This window comes from Canis lupus, chromosome 13 (assembly GCF_048164855.1).
Source record: "Canis lupus baileyi chromosome 13, mCanLup2.hap1, whole genome shotgun sequence".
Classification (NCBI taxonomy): Eukaryota; Metazoa; Chordata; class Mammalia; order Carnivora; family Canidae; genus Canis; species Canis lupus.
This window is the reverse complement of record NC_132850.1, coordinates 22,868,998-22,892,873: the sequence shown is the minus strand read 5'-3', so window position 1 is coordinate 22,892,873 and position 23,876 is coordinate 22,868,998. Positions and strand designations below refer to the sequence as shown.

Genomic DNA, 23,876 nt, shown 5'->3' with positions numbered 1-23,876 from the left:
AGTAAATTCCTCCATTATTCCATCCCAGCCTAATCTACTTTGGAGAACCAAAAGATGTAGATATTTAATAGAAATTAATCTCTTTCTGTTATTCAGTCTTACAATGCTTCATTCTAATACTGATTACACTGATGTTCTAAGATATGCTGGCAAAATGCTGCTGTAATACAATTTCTTTGCCTCTAGAAACGAAAGCTCTTGAGATTGCTCTGGCTTACATAGCTGCTCCAGGTGATTACATCTTTACACAGATGTTAATTACTCTCAGGAGAAAGCTGCCCAAATCGTCATGTGAGTAGAATAATCTTGCAGTGGATGCCAAAGAGTGACCTAAGGCTATTATGGGTATTGTTTCTCACCTTTGTTGAGATCTGAACTCTACTTTTGATGAATTTAGGGCAGATGGCAAAAACTAGAAATGGTAGCCAGCTCATCACCGAAATGGGTTACTAAAAGTGGATAATAAACATTTGTTTCTTAGCCTACTCCAAAGTTTGGGCCCAGCTTCAATGAGTTCAAAGACGCAGCTATGCCTGGGATTTCTTAAAACTGTCAGTGGTTCTCAGACTTTACTGTGTATTACACTTGCTCCAGGAGAGATTCGAAAGATCCTGATGCCCCGCCCTCCATTTGGACCAATTTAATTAGAATCTCAGAAGCAGAACCCAGGGGTCAGTATATTTTAAACTCCACAGGTGATTCCAGCATGCAGCCAAGGTTGAGAATCACTGGCTTAGCTGCGCGGCCTCCTGTTACTCAGGCTACCATCTGGGGTTCCTCAGTGCAGCAGTCACAGAGGGGACTGTCAATAAGAAGACACAATGAGGATTCTAAGGAGAAAACAAAAGCCCTATTGCATTCTCTGTTGACAGGTGGAAGCAGTAGTTTCAAAAATAGTAACACAGTACAAAGGACTCCCTCCAGTCAAAACTAAACAAAACACACAAAAAGATGCAACATTTAACATAAATGTGAGAGAGACAGCAACAGATAGATCATCCAATGAATGTCTTAGAAAGGGGCAAACTACATGGGCATCCACTCATTAGCCTCTCCTCAAAAACAAAGGAACAGGAACATATGAACAACTATAATATTTTATTGATCAGAGCTGGAACAATTAAACATCAAAGACTTGCATTGGTGTTTTGCTAATGCTTCAAGACACAGGGAGACTTCAGGGGGCTGAATTCTTGGATTAGATCATTAATATTAAAGATTGGAGAACAATACCTGGGAAAGACTAAATTATGCCAGCAGGAGGAAGTACACATAGGGCCAATATAGGAAGCCATTTGATGACAATAATCCCAAACTGAGGCAATATTTAAGAAAACCTACACATTTTTGATGGGTTATCAAGTTTTGTGTTACTTTATGAGTGAAAAGAAGCATTTAGCTTTCTTTGTTTGCCACCAGCTTACTATCAGAAAAAAAAAAAACAAACAAACATTATACGGTTCTTAAGAGTCTGTTGGCTTTATCTCTGTCTTCACCGTATGCCTGGTGTTCTGAATCAAATAGAAATTTAGGAAAATGTTGACTAAATACAAGAATAAAAAAAAATCCTCTGACCATATCTAATCCTGGCGAACCTCAGAAAGTCTGGATATTTAAAAGGAATTGTATACTGGACACAGGATTTTGTCTTCTTCAAAACTATCAGATTGGAAAAAAGAAAGTATCAGACTAAACTGTTTGAAATTGCCATTCTTATAGGTCAAAATGAGCCAAATAGCACTTTTATATGGTTCAAAAAATGTGTTTTTTTCTTTTGTTTGCTTCTTAAAAAATGAGTTTAACATAAATGAGCATGGTCTTTAGTTTGAAAGTTTTTCTATCCAGGAGATGAATGTTATTGATGTGCAACTGCTTCTAGAAAAACAAAAGTAGGGTCCCAGTGGAATTAGCTGAATTTCTGACTGGGCTTTCACATCAGTAAGCAATATGCAAATTAACATTACAGGACCTAATGTCAAAGGCTTAAAATATTCAAGGATGGCCGATTTGATGTATCAGCCTGATTTCACTAAGAACGTGGAAAATGATTACTCTGAAGGGAAAATACCAAACTAACAGAACATAAAAATACAAGCATTTTAACATTACTGTCCTTCCTTGCAAGATATACTCTGCCCAAATGATTATGCAGCTCAGTCAATATTTGAGCACAGCTGCTTGTTCTGATAAGGAATATATTTTTTCCATGATTATGTGTCCTTTCACAGATTGGGGTCCAGGATAATTTAGGCCCAACAGTTTCATATTCTGTTATGGGAAATAGAGAAATGTAATGCAGGCTCTAAGTCTTTAGATATCCAGCTATCAGAATAGATGAGTTGTGGGATGATGCATGAGAATTTTATTAGTGTAGAGCAGCCGTCTTGTTTCACACACACACACACACACACACACACACACACACACAATGTCAAAGAAGAAACATCACAGTATATAGAGGAAACAGAGAGAATTTTCCCTGCAGTAATCTTAGCATGGTGAATTTTGAGGAAAGGCACCTAAAAACATTTCTTATAAGAGGATGTACTAATTTATTTGCTTTCTTCCCACAAGTGTCCAAGTAGATGAACATGATGAGTTGCCATATATCCCTTGCACATAGACATCTACAGCTCAGCAACTTTACTTAATGCCACAACGTGACTACCAAGAAGACCCAAGGCAGTCACAGACATTGGAGATATCACTACACGGCTTGCTTCCAGGATTCCTGAATAGCTGGTCTGTGCTATTTTGAATGATGATTCTTTTTGGCTTTCTTTTCACCTTGTACTGCATGACCCACCTCTCTAACCAGTATCTTTTAAAGATTTTTCAAATTTTGACACATGGTAAGAAATATATTTATAGCACTACTCAGTGCACACAGTGCAAATATGTAAGTAAAATGTCTCACAGTAGTATTAATTTTCATGGCATTTGATGTAACATATTTTCTGTTTTATTCTATTCCATGTCAAATAGTGGTTACAAACCATTAGTATGATTCCAAGACCCATTCATAGGTCACCACCTGTATTAAACAAGCATTGTTTTATTTCTTAATAGAACCTCATGCCATCGACAAACTAGAAGTCAAAGGAATTTAGAAAACCTTATCTACCTTCACTTCCTGTCTGAGATAATGTTGGGAGGACTCTTAAAATTATTGCACATATAAAAAGAATTTAAAAGAAATAAATTGTTATATATGAAAGACAATATGCTAGAGAGGTCAATCACCTTGCCTAACCACACACAGGTGGTTGGTAGAGTTAAGATTTGAGTCTGGGGGTAACCGCTTCTAAAACTTAAATATTTCAACCCTCCAAAATGACTTCCAGGCATTATTTGCTGTTTGTGGCTCCATAGGTAAAGAAGGAGCTATCCCTTTCTTTTTTCTACAAATTAATCTTCCTCCCAGGGTGATACTGAGTTGGAGAAAAGGCTGATAGTATGAGAGGGACAATGTCCTTGGTGAGAAGCCTGTCCTTCAGCTTGCCCATGGCCTTCAGACTCCATGGAAGGGCCCAAAATAAATGTTCCAGGAAATAATGGCTCTTCATGTAATAACCCTCACTACAAACTAATCAGCTTTTATCCCCTCAAACAGTAATCCACATAGAACCAAATCAACTTGGCATAACACACTTACCCATCAAACAACTCAACATAATTTTATAAAATCTATAAATAAATTTAGTGCTTACATGCAACTATTAGTTTTATAAACAGCACCAAAAATGATGGGATTAAGAAAACTTGTTAACCTGGGAAAAAGTTCATAGAAAGGGCAAGGCTCAATGTCTGTGAGTTTTTCAAATCACATTTGGAAATAAAATTTATTTCTCTAGAATTTTCTTGGATAAAAATGTCTGATTTGTGATTTTAGATCAATGATGAAAAATCCTTTATATAGAATGATTCCAAATGACTGGTTCTTCCCTTCTTTTAGTTATAAATCTAAGTTTATTTTTACCTGTGAAATCCAAAGGAAACAGCATCAATTATCAATGGGTCCACAATTATTAAATGTCTACATTAATTGTCTTGTTTTTGGAATTGGCTGTAAGTCAAAGAGACATGATCTTCCACTAGAAATTCTCTAAGAAAGGAGAAAACACCAGGGTAATACAGAATATAAAGGATTTGGGTTAGATACAAGGAAGAATTTCTACAAGATGTTGTGAGACTCCCTTTTTGGAAGGCCTTTACAAATGGATGAACCTGCTCGGGCTGGCAAAAAATACATCACTTCTTAGGTTATCTTTTCATATTATGTTTTCTCTCAAACATTTCTTTAATTTTGATACTTAACTAAGATCTACTCAAATGGACCAACCATAGTTAAAATTTAAAAAGGGCAAAAAAATACATTCTCTCCTAGTTCTCACAACATTTCTACTCCTAAATCATTAGGCAAGAATAAAAGCCTTGTTGTGGTTCTGAAGTAAAAAAAAAAAAAAAAAAAAAAAAGATGTTCAAAAGAAATCCAAAAAAATCAAATCCCGTTCATGAAATGATGATACCTTAAAAGTAAAACAAAGATTCACATAAGACTATTTTAGCTTGTTTTGTTTCAATAATTTATTCCTTCAAAGGAATCACTTGTGAAAGAAGTGGCTGTCCCTTGCCACTGGTGTTTGTCTTTGATAGCAGTGAGACGGAGTTGCAGCGTGCATACCATATTCCCCCAACACTGATAGAGAGGTTGGATGGATGCTTGCATAACTAGTACATCTGGCTGTTGCTTTGTATTTCCCTTCTTTATTACATTTTCAGAATCAAAAGTAGATAAGCTCTTACACCAGCCACTGTTATCAATATCAAGGAGACGCACACCAAAGATATGTGAACAAAATGAAATTTGACATGTCAATAGGAGACAGACTGCTGTAGGAAAGTACCAGATAATTAAATCTCAGAAAGAACCTGAATTTCGGACTTCTCACAATACAGTGCGATACAGCAGACACAGATAAGAGTTTGTACTTGAAAACACATGCAGTTATCAACTCGCATTGTTTTTTTTTCCTATAGTAGAACAAATAGAACAAAGTAATAGTATGGAAGGATGGAGTAGACCAGAGAGTCGTGATTTAGATGCCAATGGGCTAGCTGGGTTAGTTTTTTAAATTGTGGGGGAGGGGGAAAGTACAATAATAGGAATCGTGGCAAATAAATCTTATCACATTACTTATTATCTGTGTATCAGAGATGATGACTTCCTGAGGACAGAGGCCTCAGCCTTTTATTCGCTTCTGCCACAGCACTTGGCATTCGGGAGAGTCTCGGTAAAGAAATGAACAGTTGGTATCTACGAACCCCGCTCACGGAAGTGGCAGGTGGATGGCGACATTCACAGGTCACCTAACACATTCACATCCGTAAGCTTATGTTCAAACCCTATCCAGTGACCCCTCTACTAAATGTGTACAAACCCAACAGCTGATTTTCTGTAATTCAGGTTATTCTCCTGTGAATTTTCTTTTTAATCTTTATTTATTTATGATAGTCACACACAGAGAGAGAGAGAGAAGCAGAGACACAGGCAGAGGGAGAAGCAGGCTCCATGCACCGGGAGCCCGACATGGGATTCGATCCCGGGTCTCCAGGATCGTGTCCTGGGCCAAAGGCAGGCGCCAAACCACTGTGCCACCCAGGGATCCCCTCCTGTGAATTTTCTAAACTCTCCTTCTAATATTTCTGATTGGTGCCATTTCTGATTCTTCAACAGGTCTTTTCCCCATTCTTAATCTCCTCACCACCCCTCTTTGTTTTACTGATTTCATGAACTTTTCTAGCATAGTCCCTGAATCAAATATGTTTACATCTGCACTCTTGGTTTTTGTGTTTTTGTGTGTTTTTTTTTTTTCTCAGAGATCTTTCTCTCTCCAGGTCTCATTTATCCTAGACACTTCTTGTTCCCCTTTCTGTTTATTTTATTCAATATACTATGGGCAGTCTCCAACAAGGCTGCGAAACACTCAGATGCATTGATCACATTTTATTCATGAAAAATTCTAATGTCTACTTTGGTTCCTGTCACTCAGCAAATGCATTTCAGATAACTTAATCAAGCACCTTCCCTAGATGGGTCACTCAGTAGGCCAAATGAGATATATATCTTATGGTTGTGGGCTTTGAAAAAAGGGCAATGAATTTAGTAAATTTACTAGGCATGTTTTGTAGATAGGCAAACTAAGGAGCCAGTGGAGATAGTCTTTATGATATTTCTGTATTCCAATTTATAGCTTTTAGCCCACAAATATAGGTACATTTTTCACAAGAAAGGTCTTTATTTGTATCTTGGCTTATAAGCCAATGACTAATTTTAACATTGTAAAAACATAGTACAAGATTGCAGGCCATTGTTCTCACTCCATTTTTAAATTAAGAGAGGAAAACCTAGGTTAATAGCCGACAAGTATAAAAATGTATGTGCGGATAAAGTCATTATAATCATGGGAAGGAGTTTCATAATTAACTTGCCTGCATTTAGTGCCCATCCTTAGACCAGTTACTGTGGCCAGGAAAGCACAGTCAGGTACTTTAATTCATTTGGTATTTTGAAGTAAAAAATGTGAATTAAAAAGGAAAAAAAAAATCCTGAATGAACAGCAAAGGGAAAAAGCTGTGAGGTATTTCAAAGATGAGTAAATTATGGCTCATGAAGATAGAATGGCCATTAGATCGGCTGAATGTAAGTCCATAATAAATATACTTAAGATCAAAATAGTCTGGGCCCTGTTTCCCCTAAGCTCTCATAAAAACAGGAAGTAACTGGAAATTATACTGAGTGTGTGCATGTCTCTGCATGTGTCTGTTTAATTCTCATCTATGATAAGAGATAATCCTCGTAATTACCAGCTTAAGTTCTGGGTTTTGCTTTTCTTTGACTTCTAAGAGCAACTAACTGATAGGTGTTACATTAGGTGAGTGTATGATTTTGTTCTACCAGCGGCCATATAAAATGGACATTACAGAGAGAAGGTAAAAATATTTTGAGTGTACAGTGGATCTAATTTTGGTGTCATCATCCTGTCCTGATTTTAAATACCATTTCCAAGCCAGTGCCTCGTGTACTGGACATGGATGCTTACCTTCCCAATATATCCTTACTTTTTCATTAACGAAGGAACCTCAGCCAGAAGAAATGACTCATGCTTGTCTTATCAAGTTTAGATAATACCCTTCTCCCTTTGCAAGGAATGGTTTAGGGATGGGCATTCGATATTGCTCTGAGCAGGAAGACATTGGGGAAGTCTCTTCGTAATTTTCTAAAAAAGATTTTGCTCTCCAATTAGAAAAGAGAGAGCTGTATTTTTTTTTAAAAGCCCTTTTCTGCCACACTCTCTTCTTTCAGCGATCCTGCTCTCTCCCTTGCCATGAAAAGACCTGATACTAGGATGGCAGCACCAGTGTGGCCAACATGGGGCATATGCCAGGAGACTCTCATAGAAGCTGACCTGGCTTCTGATAGCAATTATCTGCAGCATCAACCCTGGTACTCCCTAAAGTTAGAATTAATAAATAGACATAATAAGGTGATATAATAAGTGTCACTGATAGTTAAGCAACTTTGAGTAAGGTGTTCCTTAATTTGCTACTGAGGAGTTTACTTCATGCAAACCTCATTCTTATGTCTTCATCCCAGTTCTTTCCCCTGGGGCCAGCCTCCCATATCTAACTGCCTATTTGATGTCTCCTGGAAGTCCAGTGAGAATCTCCAAACTGCTGTGCAAGAATAAAACATGTTTTCTCCTCCCTCACCTGTTCCTGTTTGGGTCCTTCCCATCACAGTAAATGGTTTCACCAAGTTGTTTAAGGCAAAAACGTAGGGGGAATTCTTGATTTATTTTTTTCTCTCTTGTTCCCCATAACTAATCCTTCAACATGTCCTAGAGGTTCTACTTTCAAAATATGTCTCAAGTCTCTTCTCACCATTATCCTTTCACGAGCCTCATTAAGGCTACTGAACTCTGGTAGTTTCTTTGCTCGTAATACTGCAATAACTTCTCCTGCTCTTTGCCTGTATTTTTGGCACCTAAATATACCTTTCTGCACAGAAATTGGAATGGTATGTTTATATTTTTTTTAAAGATAGTTTTCTTTTTAAAGATTTTATTTATTTATTCATGAGAGACACAGAGAGAGAAAGGCAGAGACACAGGGAAAGGGCGAAGCAGACTCCCTGCAGGGAGCCTGATGCAGGACTTGATCCCAGGACCCAGGATCACTCCCTGAGCTAAATGCAGACACTCAAACACTGAGCCACCCAGGCGTCCTATAACGAGCTTTTTAAAATCATCATTTTATGGCATTTCCCCATTGAATACCCTCTAGTGGCTTCCCATTAGATGAGGTGGAAGAGCCAAGCTCCGTCTCACTTCCCACAAGGCCACGCATGAGTCAGTGTCAACCCAGCTCCTCAACTTCATCTCCAAGCACATCCCTTCTCACGTCCTTCTCTAGTTACTGTGTCTTCTCCAACTATCTTCTCTTTTCCAGGAGATGTTGTCAAAATTCTCTCCTTCACATACTTTAGGGATTTGCATAAAGTCACCTTCTGAAAGAGGCCATGTCTGAACAACCTATGCAAATATCACCCCCATGTACATGCACATATCAATGACGTGTTTCAATTTTACAGGTTGTATGTTTATTATATACAAGCCTACATTTTATATGTAGATCTTGTTTATTGTCAGTTTCCCCAGTAGAATGTAAGTTCCACGAAGGCAGTTATTTGGCCTATTTTACTCCCTGCTGTATCCCCCAACCCCATGTACAATGCCTGATACATTGTACAGGTTCGAGAAGTATTTGTTGGATGACTGAATTAATAAGTGACTGAGGGCTAGTAGGAAGTGTGATCTCATGACCGTATAGAATAGTGCTCTGAACAGTAAATGCTGGTTGAATAAATTAACAGTTTCCTATAGGAGGTGGAGCATCCCTCCAAGCTCCATTACAGTTTTCACCTGGCGTGACTGCTTATAGTCTGGCTGGTGTCAAGGATTGTTGCATCTCTGTTCATGAGGACTATTGGTCTGTAGATTTCTTGTAATGCATGCATCTAGTTTTGGTGTTTGGATAATGCTGGTCTCATAGAATGAGTTAGAAGTATTCCCTCTGCTTCTATCTTCTGGAAGGGACAGTAGAGGACTAGTACAATTTCTTCCCTAAATGTTTGGTAAGATTCATCAGTGAATCCATCTGGACCCGGTATCAACTGGCTTCTTAGGGTCCATTGTATACATCCCTATGCAAACTGACTATCAAGCGGTAACTGGGTATGCAGAGTACTACAGGCTCCAGTAAAGTTCTATGTCCCAATTAAAAGCAGTAGCAGGGTTGGGTTATGTATAGTTCAGGTTCTAGCAAGGACCTTATATACTTATACGAGTATGTAACTAAATGATATAACAAGGAGTGAGTAAAACAATGAGCCCACACTCATCGATCCAGCCTGAAACTTAGTGTTTCCTGTGTGTTTTTTGTTTTTAATATCTGGAAAGAGTTTAATGCTTTCTTTACCCAACATGTGACCTCATGGGCCCACCAGCCTCAGCACCCTTCTTCTATACAATATATCTATCCTTTTGTCTAGAGGATAAAAGGACTATTTAAAATAAAAATATACTTGATGAGGTCAAAAACTCATTGAAAGAAATGTCCCAGAAAGGCCACCTCCACATTTGCGCTGATGGTAATTAACACAGCGCCTTCGCGGGGTTTGTTGAAAATGCTTCCTTGTGCATAACTGGCTCTAAAAACAGTACCAAAATATTTTCAACAGTGGCAGCGTTTTTAAAATCTAAGATGACCGCAGTGAAAGACAACACTCATTTGGATATAAATTCTAGTACAAGAGCTTTTTTAAAAGGAGGAGTTTTGCTATTTCATGGTCATGCTTCATAAAATTTCAGTGTTGCTCTATTCTGCATTGTGGCTATTTTTTAGCAAGAAACACGAGCATCATTGAGTCAGTTTTCCACCTACATTCAAGGCCTGACAATGCTGATGGCATTTTGGGAAAGAAGAAAGATAGGCATCTAATCCTTCATGTGTATATGGAAAGCCACTCATCACAGTCTAGAATCTTATTATATAGAGACAAACAAAGAGGTATATATTCTGTTCCATGAACTAAATTTCAGCCTCCATATCAAATAAATATATGGCTTCTATTCCACAGGGTGAAAAAGGTAGTTTCAGAATATGAATGGAAAGGCTTAATGTACAAGAGTTCTTTTCCCGTTAGGAACTTCCTCGTATATAAACAAGAGGTTTCGGTATAAGAAGCCAAATAACTTTTATTCCATCTTACAGATAAATAATAAATATATTTACCATTTACTTTCTGAACAGTAAATAATAGGAAGGCGAATTTTTGGTCTTAGTAATGTGTTAGCTAAAGCTTTGCAAACATTTTTGTAACCATTAAATTATATTTCGTTAAAGGAAGCAGAAAAACTACCAACTTTAAAAAAAAAATTGGAAGGGAAACACAATGGATTTCTCTCAACTGTCCGGTGTTCTCAGGTATCAGAGATCTATAACCTAAATGGCATATTAGAGATATACAAAAAGGAACTGGAGTAAATGTTTGATAGCAATATAAATTCAACTTTATGATGAACACAAAGATTATTTTTTATAAGGTCAGGTACATGCACGTAAATCATCTTTCCTACTCACCAGAGACATTTCTTTTAGTGGAAAAATACAAACTGTTAGATGTTTGGTTTGAATGCTTTTATCTATACAGAAGAAACTGATGGGAAAACACTGCCTCTCCGGTCTATGGCATAACGGAATCAGAGAAGACCAGCTAAGAATTGAATACTAGGCTACATGAAAATCAGGCAAAATTGTATATAGCTTTTAAAGTTGCTTATAAATTTCCCTTCTTATCATTTTCTTTTAATTTCTCTACCTTCTCCAAAGTGCTTTCATAAGGAAAAATGCAAGGATGTTGGTAAATGAAAAGAGATTAATATCAACTTTCCTGACTACATACAATTTTAATTGGATGAATACTTTTTGAAATGATTTCCTTTGTTGATTTGGGTTAATTGCATGAGGAGAAATTTTGCATCTGAGATAAACTTGGAGCATGCTGACCATAAATCAGTCTAAAAAAGTTACTCAAGCAACTAAATTATAAAGCCAAGTATCTTTACATTTATACCCCAAAGTTAAACATAAGTAGATTAAAAATCTCCAAAGTTTTTAGAATTAAAAGTTCTAAATCAACATATAAAACTTATTATCATGTTTTCTGCCTGGAATGTGCCCATTAAAATGTAGGGGGTATGAGGAATGTGAGCAAGATCACCCTATCCCTGGAGGAGTGCTTTCTTGGATGCCAAGACAGAATGATCATTTCTCCTATGGAACATCAAAACAACCATTAAACCCAAAGGATTAATTTAGTCCGTCTCTGTACTCAGTTGCCATCTTGACAGGGAGCCATTCTGGAAAGATACTTTTTTCCTAGAAGTTTTTTGTTTTTCTTTTCTTTTCTTTTCTTTTTTTTTTTTTTTTTTCAGATTTTCCTTTGCCCATTTGAAGCATAATAACAAAATCATAAAATAACTTATCACCTAGAAAACTGTCATGTTGTGCTCATATTTCAGAAAACCTTCAGATTTATTACAATAAGCTTTCCAAGTGCAGCTTCAATATTTATAAATATGTGAGAGTTAGGAAATATTAAAAAAATGCATCTTTCCATTGTCAGCTAGAATTGTATTAAAAGTTTTCAGAAAAGATAAAAATCATTTTTTAACAAATTCAGAAGTAGATTTCAACATTCTCTCCTGCAGAATGTTGCATCATCGCATCTACTACTCTTCTACAATTTAAATAAGTTTCTCTCCTTTTGGTCCTTAGTGTACAATGTTTCTTGTAATGGCATATATTTATGTTATGACCGTATTTGATGCTTCGTGTTTTCTCATTTCAACATCTTGAAATTTCCTTATTCTTTTTTTTTACAGGATTATTCCACAAACTTTAATTTTGTTGCTCCTTCTACATTTTTATTCTTGATATTCTTCAGTTATGGACTTAAATTTGAATTTAGTTCTCCAGCATAGTGATCATGGCCAGAATTATTCCTGTTCTCTTTCTACATATATAGCCTAGAATAATAAGGCTCATTTTTAACAGCATTTTAATATTGCCAATCAGCAAGCTATTGTGAACCAAAAACTCCATCTAATTTTCTATATATTTGATAGCAAATTTTAATTCACTTTTATGGAGTTGTATTTCTTTCATGAATATGTTTATTGCTTTTTTATTAAATCCATTCTTTTATTATTTTCTAATTTATGATCATCTAAACAAATAAGTACATTAGCTTTGAGAATTAAATAGAACGGGAATAATATAATAGTTATATATCACTGTCTTGCTAGGAGGCTCTGAATTGTTAATTATCTTGACACATTCTGTCCAGGACATAAGAAAACATCACAGGTATATAAAGGACTATAATTGATTTGTAAATGCTCTATCCAATTTAAGAGGTAGAGAAGTTATTTACACACATTTGTCTTCATAACTGGGCCTTTTTTTAGGAACTCTTAAATTTTTGTCCCAGGTAAAGGCACAGTCTTGCTAAGCTGCTCAGTCATTAGTCTATGCTCTCTGTCTTCTTCACAGAATTACTGGTTTCAATACAGAGAAGTTGTGAATGATCATAAGCTGTCTGGTAACAACTTACTCTGATGACTTCCAACAATCTTTTCTACAACTTCTAGCTCAGCTGTCCTATATTTCTTAAGTGTGCTGGACAAGGAGTCAGTAGAAAGTTTTAGCCACTGAATTATTTATAAAATTTTCACACTACTTCAGAATATTTGAGCAAAAGAGGTATTTGCACATGTATATGTACATATAAGAGTCTGGATGTGCCTTTTGCAATGCACAAGGCTACTCTAATGACAGTTATTTATTTAAGAATTCTTAATAAATATATTTATTTAAGAATTAAAAGGATGAACCTAGGAAAGCATACAGATTTCACACTTGACGTTGCTCCTAAGAAGAATGGCAGTGGTATGGCTTACAACCCAAAACAGGTAAATGGTCAAGGCAGTGCATAGTTTCCACATTTCAGGCCATTTAACTAGCTGTCCAAAGGTCTCTTCTCTGAGGCCATTAAAATGTTCATACATTTGATATGTAAAGATATGTTAGCAATGAATTTGGTCTTTTAACAATATTCCATGGATGATAATGTCTTTTGGTTTAGTGAGTCATAGAATAACCAACTTTTTAAGGCTAACACATTCACAACCAGGATTTCACAAATATGCACAAATATGCTCTCACTCTTGAAAAAATAGTTTACATAAACATGGAATTTGAGTTTTCTATTTTCCTTCAACACTTGAAATTATTATTTTTCATTGCTTTTTTATATACTATCTGCTCTAATTGATTTTTTAAGGTCTTTGCATTATCATTGGTGCTCTGTGGGCTTGTTAAAATATTTATGTATGAATTTGTTATTATTTATTTGGCTTGTGACTGAGAATGATCCTTTATGGTACTTATGTCTTTCTTCAAACACAGAAACCTCTCAGCTATTATCTTACAATTATCCACCTGCAATTCCTAGGAGGTATGTGGTGTACTTCTTCATATTATTCCTTCATATCTCTCAGCATTTCCATAGCTTAACACTCTTGTGTTCATTCTTGATAATTTCTTCAGGTTTAACTTGTAGCCACTAATATTCTCTTAGGCCATTTTTCTCTTCCTCCTTAAAGTTTTCATTATGTTTTTAAATTTGAAAACTATATTTTTCTTTTCTTTGAGTATTATTTCTTTTTCAAATTTGCTAATTTATTTTTATAAAGCCCTCCTGTTGGTTTCTATTTCTTCTCTTTTTTAAAAAAGATTTTATTTACTTATTCATGAGAGACAGAGAGAGAGAGAGAGGCAGAGACACAGGCAGAGGGAGAAGCGGGCTCCCTGGAGGGAGCCTAATGCGGGGCTCGATCCTGGAACCCCAGGATCATGCCCTGAGCCGAAGGCAGACGCTCAACCACTAAGCCACCCAGGTGTCCCTATTTCTTTCCTTTTATGTTTGCAATTATTTTTAAAAATTTTAGAATTCTAGTTTGTGGTGTCTGCTTATTATTCTTCATTATGTTGGACAATTCTCCTGTGAGGGCTTTATCCTTATTTAATTATAAATTCATTTTCAGAGGTTTTTTTTTTTTTTTTAAATTAAAGGGTCCTGTGTTTCTGGCCCAGATATGTTTCCATACAAAATTGTAGGTTTCCATTAGTTTCTTTAAAATTTTGAAGGGGGCAGCCCGGGTGGCTCAGCAGTTTAGTGCTGCCTTCGGCCCAGGGCGTGATCCTGGGGACCCGGGATCAAGTCCCACGTTGGGCTCCCTGTGTGGAGCCTCCTTCTCCCTCTACCTGTGTCTCTGCCTCTCTCTCTTTCTCATGAGAGCATGAATGAATAAATAAAATCTTAAAAAAATAAATAAAATAAAATAATAAAATTTTGAAGGATTCATGTGCTGTGAATAATATAAATTTAAACCCCATAGTGGTATATACCACAGCTTGGTGTTTTTATTTGTCACAGGAGAGTTACTTTTTTCCCCATTTCATCTAGATTCCTAGGCAGACAAGCTCTAGTCACTTCCGTGGATCAGTGGGTACAATTTTCTTGCTGCTTCATCAAAGAGAAGACAGCTCTTCTTGGGTCTTGAGTGTATATGAGATTTTCAGTTCCAGATCCCTAATCATTAGAGACTTGATAAGGGACGCATCCCTGCCTGTTCAGTCATGACATCAGCTCTTAGTCTTTCTACTTTGTACTCTGCTTTTGAGTTGTCCCTTTTTTGACCCTGGAGGATTTTTACTTTTGTATTTGTGCACTGATCTATATATTTAGAAATATTTATAATAATGTTTCTGTGAAGATAGGCATATATGAATAAGAGTGGTGAGTGCTTCAGCTCAGTTCAGCAGAATTGCCGATACAAATTGTAATCAATAATTAATTTAGATGCATGTAGTAAAATTAGGCAATGCTTCAGGTAGTTAAGTGTGAGTTTTACAATGTGAGGGAATGGACAGCTTTCCAGAGCTCATTACTATAGCACCTGAAGTAATTTTCTACCCTTTAACATATCCCTCTGTTGTTTCATATTCTTACTGGTTTTTTTTAAAAAAAATATTCTCATAAAAAATAAAATAAATAAATATTATAAAATAAAATAAATAATAAAATATATTCTCCTATCTATTTTATACATTTCTTACTTTGGTTATGTTTCTCTGTAAGATTATATCAAGTTCTCTCCCATGTCCATGTGAACTAGGTGGTTAAATGTATGGTAAAATAAAGATTCTTTAATGCCTAACACTTGGAAAAAGTATATTCAAATAAAAAAATGAATCAACACTAAATAAACTGATGAAAGCATCAAAATTTTTGCTTTTATTAAATTATGATAAAAAGTATTTCACTCTCCATAAAATATTTTATTAGGCTGAAATAAGTATCAACATAAGCAAATATAAAAATCATTTTTATTATTAAAGTGGTTCTCTATATGTTGCATTTAAATGTTTTTAGTTTAAGTGATAATTAAGGGAAATTATTAACTTATATACAATTTCTACGACTTTTTCAGGATATTGATTTATCTCTTCTTATATTAAAAATATATATAAGTTGCCTAGTATATTCTTATCATCTATTTTCTGCTTTATATCCAGTATCTTTGGTTAAATCATTTTTTCTGTTACCACAATGAATCCTCTGGAGTCTATTGTTGTTCTATATTGACTAGATGCATACAATCTTTATAGAATTAAAAAGTGGCTAGTCTAACTTAATCCGTACCAAAGTCACTTTGCCTGATAGAACAATGGAGCAAAAGATTTATTCTGATGTGTTCCAGAATAGAACACTTAATCCTTAGAAAATATAATTAAGAAAAACCTCAGGATCAGAAAAGATAGTTTTTGTGAATGGGTTGTAGGGTATTTGATTTGATACTGGCCACAGTGTAGCCATCCTGGTGTTATTTGGGCCCAGCTATCTGGATTAGATTTTTCAGGCAATACAGCTTGTCTAATATGTAAATTTATACATTTCCTTGTCTGTTCCATTTAAGGAAATGTAAAGCCTTAAGAGAGTTGAAGTATGTGGATAGGATCAATTTTAATGCATGGTTGACAACAGTAAGAATCAATAAGATTAAAGAGTAGGATCACTGGAAAAAACTTGTATAAAAAAAGATGTAGAAAAAATATGATTTTAGATACTGGATAACCAACATTTTAGTGGATCTGTATATTTATGTATTTGTTCTTTGAGAAAGGTCTGCCTCTCCACTAACATGAAAATGCTGTGAGAACAGAAGCCTGGACATAGGGCTTAGAAAAATGACTGGCATATGAAGTACTTAACAAAATCATCATTGGATAAATAAATGAATGAACTCAGGCTTCAGGATGGACAATGTTTGTTGGGCCAAGGGAGAGTAGAAGACAAAGACATACTAATTGGAAACCTAAGTGTAGGGAACATGCCACAACATCAGCACATGTCCTTCATTGTAAAGTTATTGAAATAACATTATACATTAGCCTGGTGACAGTGATTTCCTAGGAAAGTAAAGTACGTTTGGCTCTGGATATATATGTATTTTAAAAATTACTTTAATAGTCCATGCAGGGATCCCTGGGTGGCGCAGCGGTTTGGTGCCTGCCTTTGGCCCGGGGCGCGATCCTGGAGACCCGGGATCGAATCCCATGTCAGGCTCCCGGTGCATCGAGCCTGCTTCTCCCTCTGCCTGTGTCTCTGCCTGTGTCTCTGCCTCTCTGTCTCTCTCTGTGTGACTATCATGAATAAATAAATAAAATCTTTAAAAAAAAAATAGTCCATGCAAAGAAAATATGAGAATTAGGAAAAAAGCATGCCTCAACAGTAACAACTGTGATCTTAGACTGAATGAAGTATCACACTGCATGAGAGACGGGAGAAACTTCTGGTATTGAACAGTTCATTCTGGAAAGGTGAAGGACTTGTGGTATAACACAAGCCTGTTGGACAGATCTATTTAATAAGTCCATAAATTTTATAAGACTTGGTTTACTTCTATGTAATTTTAGTATTGGTGACCTACTGTAACCCACTTCCTCGGAAAAAAAAGAGTAAAGATGCAAATAGTGAAATAAACTCCTGAAGACATAATCTTATGCTCCAATATCCTCTCTCCTGTATACAATGGGAATAACATGGAAGTCCATTCTTTAGGAATCCAAAACTTCAGTAACATGGGACTCCAAATAATGACTAGTAAGATAATTTAATCACCCCCAATTTACTTCATACAATTGTGTTTATGCCTACGAAAGTGTCTTGGAAATGACTTAGACCAAAGAAGCAATTTGATTGGTTAATGAAGAGTCCAAGAATGGTAATTGAATTTGATGGAATTCATTATTTAAGACATTCAAGCATATACTTTACAACCCCAATTATGTACTCTAACATATGTAATAGTCACAATGTGATATATGTACTTCGTTGCTGAATCAGGCAGACACAAAAGAAGAAGACATAGTATGGCACAAAGAAACATCATCAGCCTGAGACAAATCTTGCCTCCACTCTCACCCCCTTACCCAATACTCATGCTGAAATATCATCTGTACAGCAGGGCACAAAAGCACAGAGGCAGATGCCGTGGCATATTCTTTTAGAATGCAAGGCTGCCCAAGATCATCTACAGATAATGAACCATGACAACTTCAGATTTGATGAAGTACAAAATGAAAGTGAGAGAAAGCACAAATGTTATATAAGTGACCAGTGCCTCATCAAGTAAACTAGCACTTCAAGGGCATTAATACTAGTAATAATTTCAGAAGTTGCAAAAAAATATTAATATTTCCTTTAATATCATGAAACACTTTTCGTTCAGTCTTCTAAACAAATGCTTCCCCCCCCCACATCACAAGAATATATATGGAGACAGAGGGATGCATCAACAAAACCTATCAAAGTTTCGTTTTTTTTTCCATATACCTTAATCTGGCAGTTGTAATGCAATTTCGAGGAATGAAGCAATAGGCAAACAGTCTTCCAATCTCAAGCCAGGCGTTTGTCACTCAAGCTCTTGCTGGTTCTCGTTTTCGTGTTTTCCCTTGAGAGAAAATAATAGAAATAATCCATGAAAATGCTGGCCTGCAACTCTGCACTTGCATTTGCTACTGATTGGGTGTATGGACTTCTGCTTATGTAGCTCATTCATTATTCACACTCTGCTCTAGCTTCCTCAATTCCTGGTTGTGCTAGGTGCTCCAGGCTAAGAACCAATAAGTATGAATCATGCTGACATAAAGAAAAATCTAGGAGAATAAATGTTTCAAGAAAGCCCGTTTTTTGCATTTCTTCTGACACATTCTGTTCGGTGGCATTGGTCTATTGAGGAGAAATAGCTCGTGCTGCCACTGAGGAGCCCAGTGGAATTACCAACCGCAGGGAATTATCTCTAAGCAATTCACACTTTGTTTTGCTAACAAGACTCCTTGTTAGGATACTGGAGTGCTAGGCTTCCCTGGCAATGTTCCCCCACCTTTTAGAATTATTGAAAAGCTAACTGAATCTATTTTGATTTGTGAATCTCTTTGTAAGCAACAGCAGCTGCAGCAGTGCTAATAAAAAGGAAAAGCCTTGCTATTTACCTAGGAAGGACATTGAAATACTGCACATACAAAACATCGGGGATGTGGAGTAGCTTGATGAAACATTTTAACAGTTCCCTTCCTCCCTTACTTTGTTCTTTCCTCCCATCCTTTCTCCTTCTTTCCCTTCACTCCTTTCCTTTTGCTTGTCTTCCTTTCGCTCTGTTTTAATGCACTTCTCTTGCGTTTATCTATTCTTTGATATAGAGCAACCCCTTACCTTATATTTTAGGCTATTAAGTAATGACTTTATTATTATTTTTCTAAGTCATGATTTTAGAATTTGAGATCTCAAAATATTAAGTAAAGTAGCACAATCCTTTCACGTATGTAGAGACACAGGTAGGGAGACTTTGCTATCGCTGAATCTTCTGGTCCCAATTAAGAATGGAGGCTTTGCAGATTCCAGTGGCTCTGATACCAATCAGACCATTCTACTCTCTTACAGCTTGGGTTTCAATTCTCTAGAGGAAGCTAACATGGCAACACCCTGTTATTTGAGGATTCAAGTTTTCCTACTACAAGATAAATGAATACACAATCCCCTGCAGCTTTCATTATATTCTGAATAGAATTTTATAGTTCCTCTGCAGTTGTTAAGGGGTCCTTATTTGCCAACTAATGGACCGAATTGTTCTGGCATAAATCCACATAGGAAAATCTTCTGAGGATTTATTGGGTTTGAGAAAACCTTAGTCCTTGGTTTAGAGGAATAGATGCTGCATAAGAGAGCCTGGTTTCCTGAGTGGCTTCCGAGCTCCATTTTTGCCTGGCTGAAATAGATAAGGGAGTGTCTCCTCCAGCCCAAGCTGTTTCCAATGTAGGGACTTATTTATTATCTGTGATTTACTCAATGAGTATTAATTGAATGTGTATCATGGACCTTATTTTTTTGGTCAGGTCTTAGGGATAAGAAGAGAAAAGACAGTTTGTTGCTGAAGGAGTTAGAGAGACAGATGTAGAAAAAAAAATCACTCTATAAATTGATAAGTGCCACAATGGAAATTTAGAACATATTAGGTGCTGAGAAAGGGTTCTTCGTCTTCTCAAGGAGATTTCTCATTTTTCATGTCAAAACAAGTAGGAAGTATTACCAACACTGTATGTTTCTACTGATATGTATGTGTGCCATTCAGAGTACTGGGCATGAGTTGATGAAACAGTGAAGTCCTGGAATTATTTTATGATTAACACAACCGTGGCTTTTCACAGTTGGATTATTTTCAACAATAATTCCAAGGAAAAAGTGGCTTTTTCCCACCTGAAAGCATTTAAAACCTTTCTCCCATAGCTACAGATCCCAGAAAGTATCTACTTCCTTACAGAGTATGGCCACCAGAGTCATTTTCTACATGTTGGAGAGAATACATGAGTTAGCAATATCCACCCACTCTGGAAGCCAAATAGCAAAGATTAAAAACCATCTGTCATTGAGACTGTGAGCCTGTGAGCAAGCAGTAGACTTCCAGCAGAGTTTGGGGCAGGAACAGTGTGTAACACAGATTTAAAAACACAAGGATTCAACTAGAATCGTTTGCTTAGTCACATGGTTTAAAAGATATTACCAGCTCTCACCAGAACCCACTTTGCCATGTGTTGCATAAACCCATGTGCTGTAAACCAGAGATATTTTTTATGGAAAATCATTCTTTCTCTCACAATATTTTAAATGCTTATTTTGTATCAGGCAGGCTGCAAGACACTGAAAGTACATTGGCAAGGCTCAGAAGCAGCTGCCTCCAGTGCCCCACCTCCCCTCATCCCATGGAGCTTGCAGGCTAATGAAAGAGATAGATGATAAATACACAAGATGCCTTATGTCATTACATAATAGAAATTGTAATAAGTTCCTAAAAGGACAGGTCAAAATGCTAGGAGAGTGAGAGCAGGGAGCCTCATCCAGAGTTGGCTCCCATGCAGAAATCACATTTAGGAATTAGCTGAATTTGGAGCTGGGGTGGGGTAAAGGGGGTAGATTAGATTCAAGGTAGAACAATATGTGGAATAAAGGAGGTTTATGTGTTTGAGAACCAACAACAACAAAAATCAATGTGTTTGTAATCTAGTGTGCATAGAGAAGCATAGAAGGTGTTAATTAGGGCTGGAGGCAGGCATGGGAACCATGAGGAACCACTGCAAGATCTAATCCCTTTAGTTACTTTTGAGTAGGGTGATTGGGGATAGGTATCATGATTAAAAGAAATCTACCTATCCTTAGAAATGAAACCTACCATTTTGATTTAGAAATTAGTTGATTTACTTTCCTTTAAATAATGCCATGTTTTCCTTCATAGTACTTATTACTATCCATATATGCTTGTTTGTTTCCTCCTCTTGCAACCACCACCTCAACAAAAATCTCTGGGAGCTACAGTTTTTATTTTTTTTCCAGTTTGGTTCACTAATAAGTATCCAGGGCCTGGAACATCTTTGGTGTGGAGTATAGTAGCCTAACAAATATATCTTGAATGTGCAAATGAATGGATAATTCCGAAAATTGCTTCCCAGATGCTAGCAATCATCTAGTGTTCTTATTTTCCCAAAGTTACTTTCATGTGAGGTCAATTTTGCAGTGAAGGGGAACATAGCAGAATAACAAAATATGCTCCTGGTGATTTGTCATTAAGAACAGTCTTTAGAGTTGTTGTAGCTTATGAGAAAAGTATAAATAAAACCAATTTGGGTTAAACAAATGTATGAAAAATAAAACCTCACATGAAAGTAACTGTGCCAAAGGTTATTTGCTTATGACGCCCTTAATTTTGACTTACGTATGTTCATTTTTATAGTGTGATTTTTAAAAGGCTGATTTGAATATTGCTTTATTATGGAAAATTAACTTCATAGTAGTCAATGTAGGTTAAAAGATCCAGTGAACCTTGATAAAGACAATATAAAAGACTAGTTTATGATGCATTACTCAGGTTTTTGACCTTATGTATAAGCAGATCACAAATGGTATACCAGTAAATTACCCAGCACATAACAATTCAAAGAATAATTGCATTCAAAAATCCCTTGTGCCAAGATGCCCTATGGAATACTTGCATAGAAAAATCTTGTCTGCAATGAGCAAAGGCAAAAAGTAGGGGAGAAAGTGGGAGAGATAGGCTTTTACTTGTACCATTCAAGTGAAAAAGAATTCTTCTGTAGTTAAGATAATAATTTAGGAGAAAATGTTTGCAAATTTTGTTAGAATGCAAAAATACTTTACGGATTGTCTAGTCCCCAGTTTTTTACCTATTGGTGAGGACTACAGCTCCAAGAAGTCTACAAACTCTCTGAAATATAGAGTTAAAACAGCTTAAAATACTTAAATAAGTGTTTATTATTAGAATTGGGACATTTTTGGTAAAAATGTCAGAGAGAAATCCTTTTACCATATTAGTCAATGCAAGATGAAAGCCACAAGAAATTTTATATAATTTTTCTCTTGAATTAATCAGAAAAAGCACATTTCAAAAGCTTGGTTCTCTTATTTGATTTAATACACAAACAATGCATCTACTTTCATCTTTTTTTTTTTTTCTGAAGTCTCAACATAGAATACACTGCAAATTTTGACAACTTGTTTTTGTTCAACTGATTGCCTTCAGTTTCTCAATTCCTTTGTTAGTGGGGACAAATGAAAATAAATTTACAAAAGAGAAATATATTCACGTTTGATTCTAAATTATTCAAAAAGTTTAAAATGCTTTATAAGATAAATTTAGTTAAGAAAGGAATCTAGTCGGGAAGACTGGGTGGCTCAGTGGTTGAGCATCTGCCTTCGGCCCAGGGCATGATCCCGGAGTCCAAGGATCTAGTCCTGCATGGGGCTCCTGCATGGACCCTGCTTCTCCTTCTGCCTGTGTCTCTGCCTCTCTCTGTGTCTCTCACGAATAAACATTTTTTTTTTAAAAGAAAGGAATCTAGTCTAAAGATCTGCTAAAACTAGCCAAAGTGCACATGATCCCACTGACCATTGTTAGTGGTCTATTAATTACCAGATATCTAACAAAAGCAACACCAGCAACAGTTGACCACTGTTGGAATATAGGTGAACTCTGATTGAAGTGCAGGTAAAAATTGAAAGAATAGATTTCTGGAAGGTATATGTGTAAAATGCATTACATATAAACGTATGTGTATGTGTATATATAAAAATGCAATATTAGGGCAGTCCAGGTGGCTCAGCAGTTTAGCATCGCCTTCAGCCCAGGGTGTGATCCTGGAGACCCGGGATCGAGTCCCATGTTGGGCTCCCTGCATGGAGCCTGCTTCTCCCTCTGCCTGTGTTGTGTTTCTGCCTCTCTCTCTCTCTCTCTCTCTCTCTCTCTCTCTCTGTGTGACTCTCATGAATAAATAAATAAAATCTCTAAAAAAATAAATAAAATAAAAATGCAATATTAAATATAGTACATATATATTGTGTGTATATATATATACATATTGTGTGTATATATACACATATACACATATATACATATATATATATGTCGAGAGAGAGAGGATATATGTATTAGGGTGTGTGTATGCATATACAAAAAGCATTTTAGGAGACTAAAGCCAAAGTAATTAATTTTACAGCACTGAGTTAGTCACAGCCTCAGTTTTTTGCAATAATTCTTGGATTGAATAAACCAAGAGATTAAACATGTACTCTGCATAGCAATCAGTTGCTCAAGTTCCAGCAGACTCTCTGATATGTATGAGTGGAGTGGGGAAAGAGAACAAGCAATAATTTGTAGGCAAGATTAGAAATCTAGAGATACAAAATGTAGAACCGGAACATTGACATGTTCTTGGATTTTCTTTAGTTGCTTGTTTCAAAAGGTACTCTATTAAAAAATTTTTTTAAAGATTTTATTTATTCATGAGAGAAGAGAGAGAGAGAGAGAGAGGGAGAGAGAGAGGCAGAGACACAGACACAAGCAGAGGGAGAAGCAGGCTCCATGCAGGGAGCCCGACGTGGGACTCAATCCCAGGTCTCCAGGATCAGGCCCTGGGCCGAAGGCGGCACTAAACCGCTGACCCTCCCAGGCTGCCCAATAAATTTTTTGATTAAATACAATTTATTAACACTTATGCTATTTAACAAATTCAAACTTTTAAATAATTTGAGGTAACATTTACATTGTTATATATAACCA

General features: G+C 36.3%; 1 protein-coding gene across 3 annotated transcripts in view; it reads right to left on the bottom strand.

Moving 5' to 3' along the window:
* The window catches only part of SYT1 (synaptotagmin 1), a 542,097-nt gene that overhangs the window by 402,900 nt on the left and 115,321 nt on the right, over nt 1-23,876 (bottom strand). For all 3 annotated transcript variants that reach the window (XM_072772877.1, XM_072772875.1, XM_072772876.1), the window contains one exon: nt 18,086-18,203. The gene's annotated coding sequence lies outside the window, so the exon portion shown is untranslated. The remainder of the gene's footprint in view (nt 1-18,085; nt 18,204-23,876) is intronic.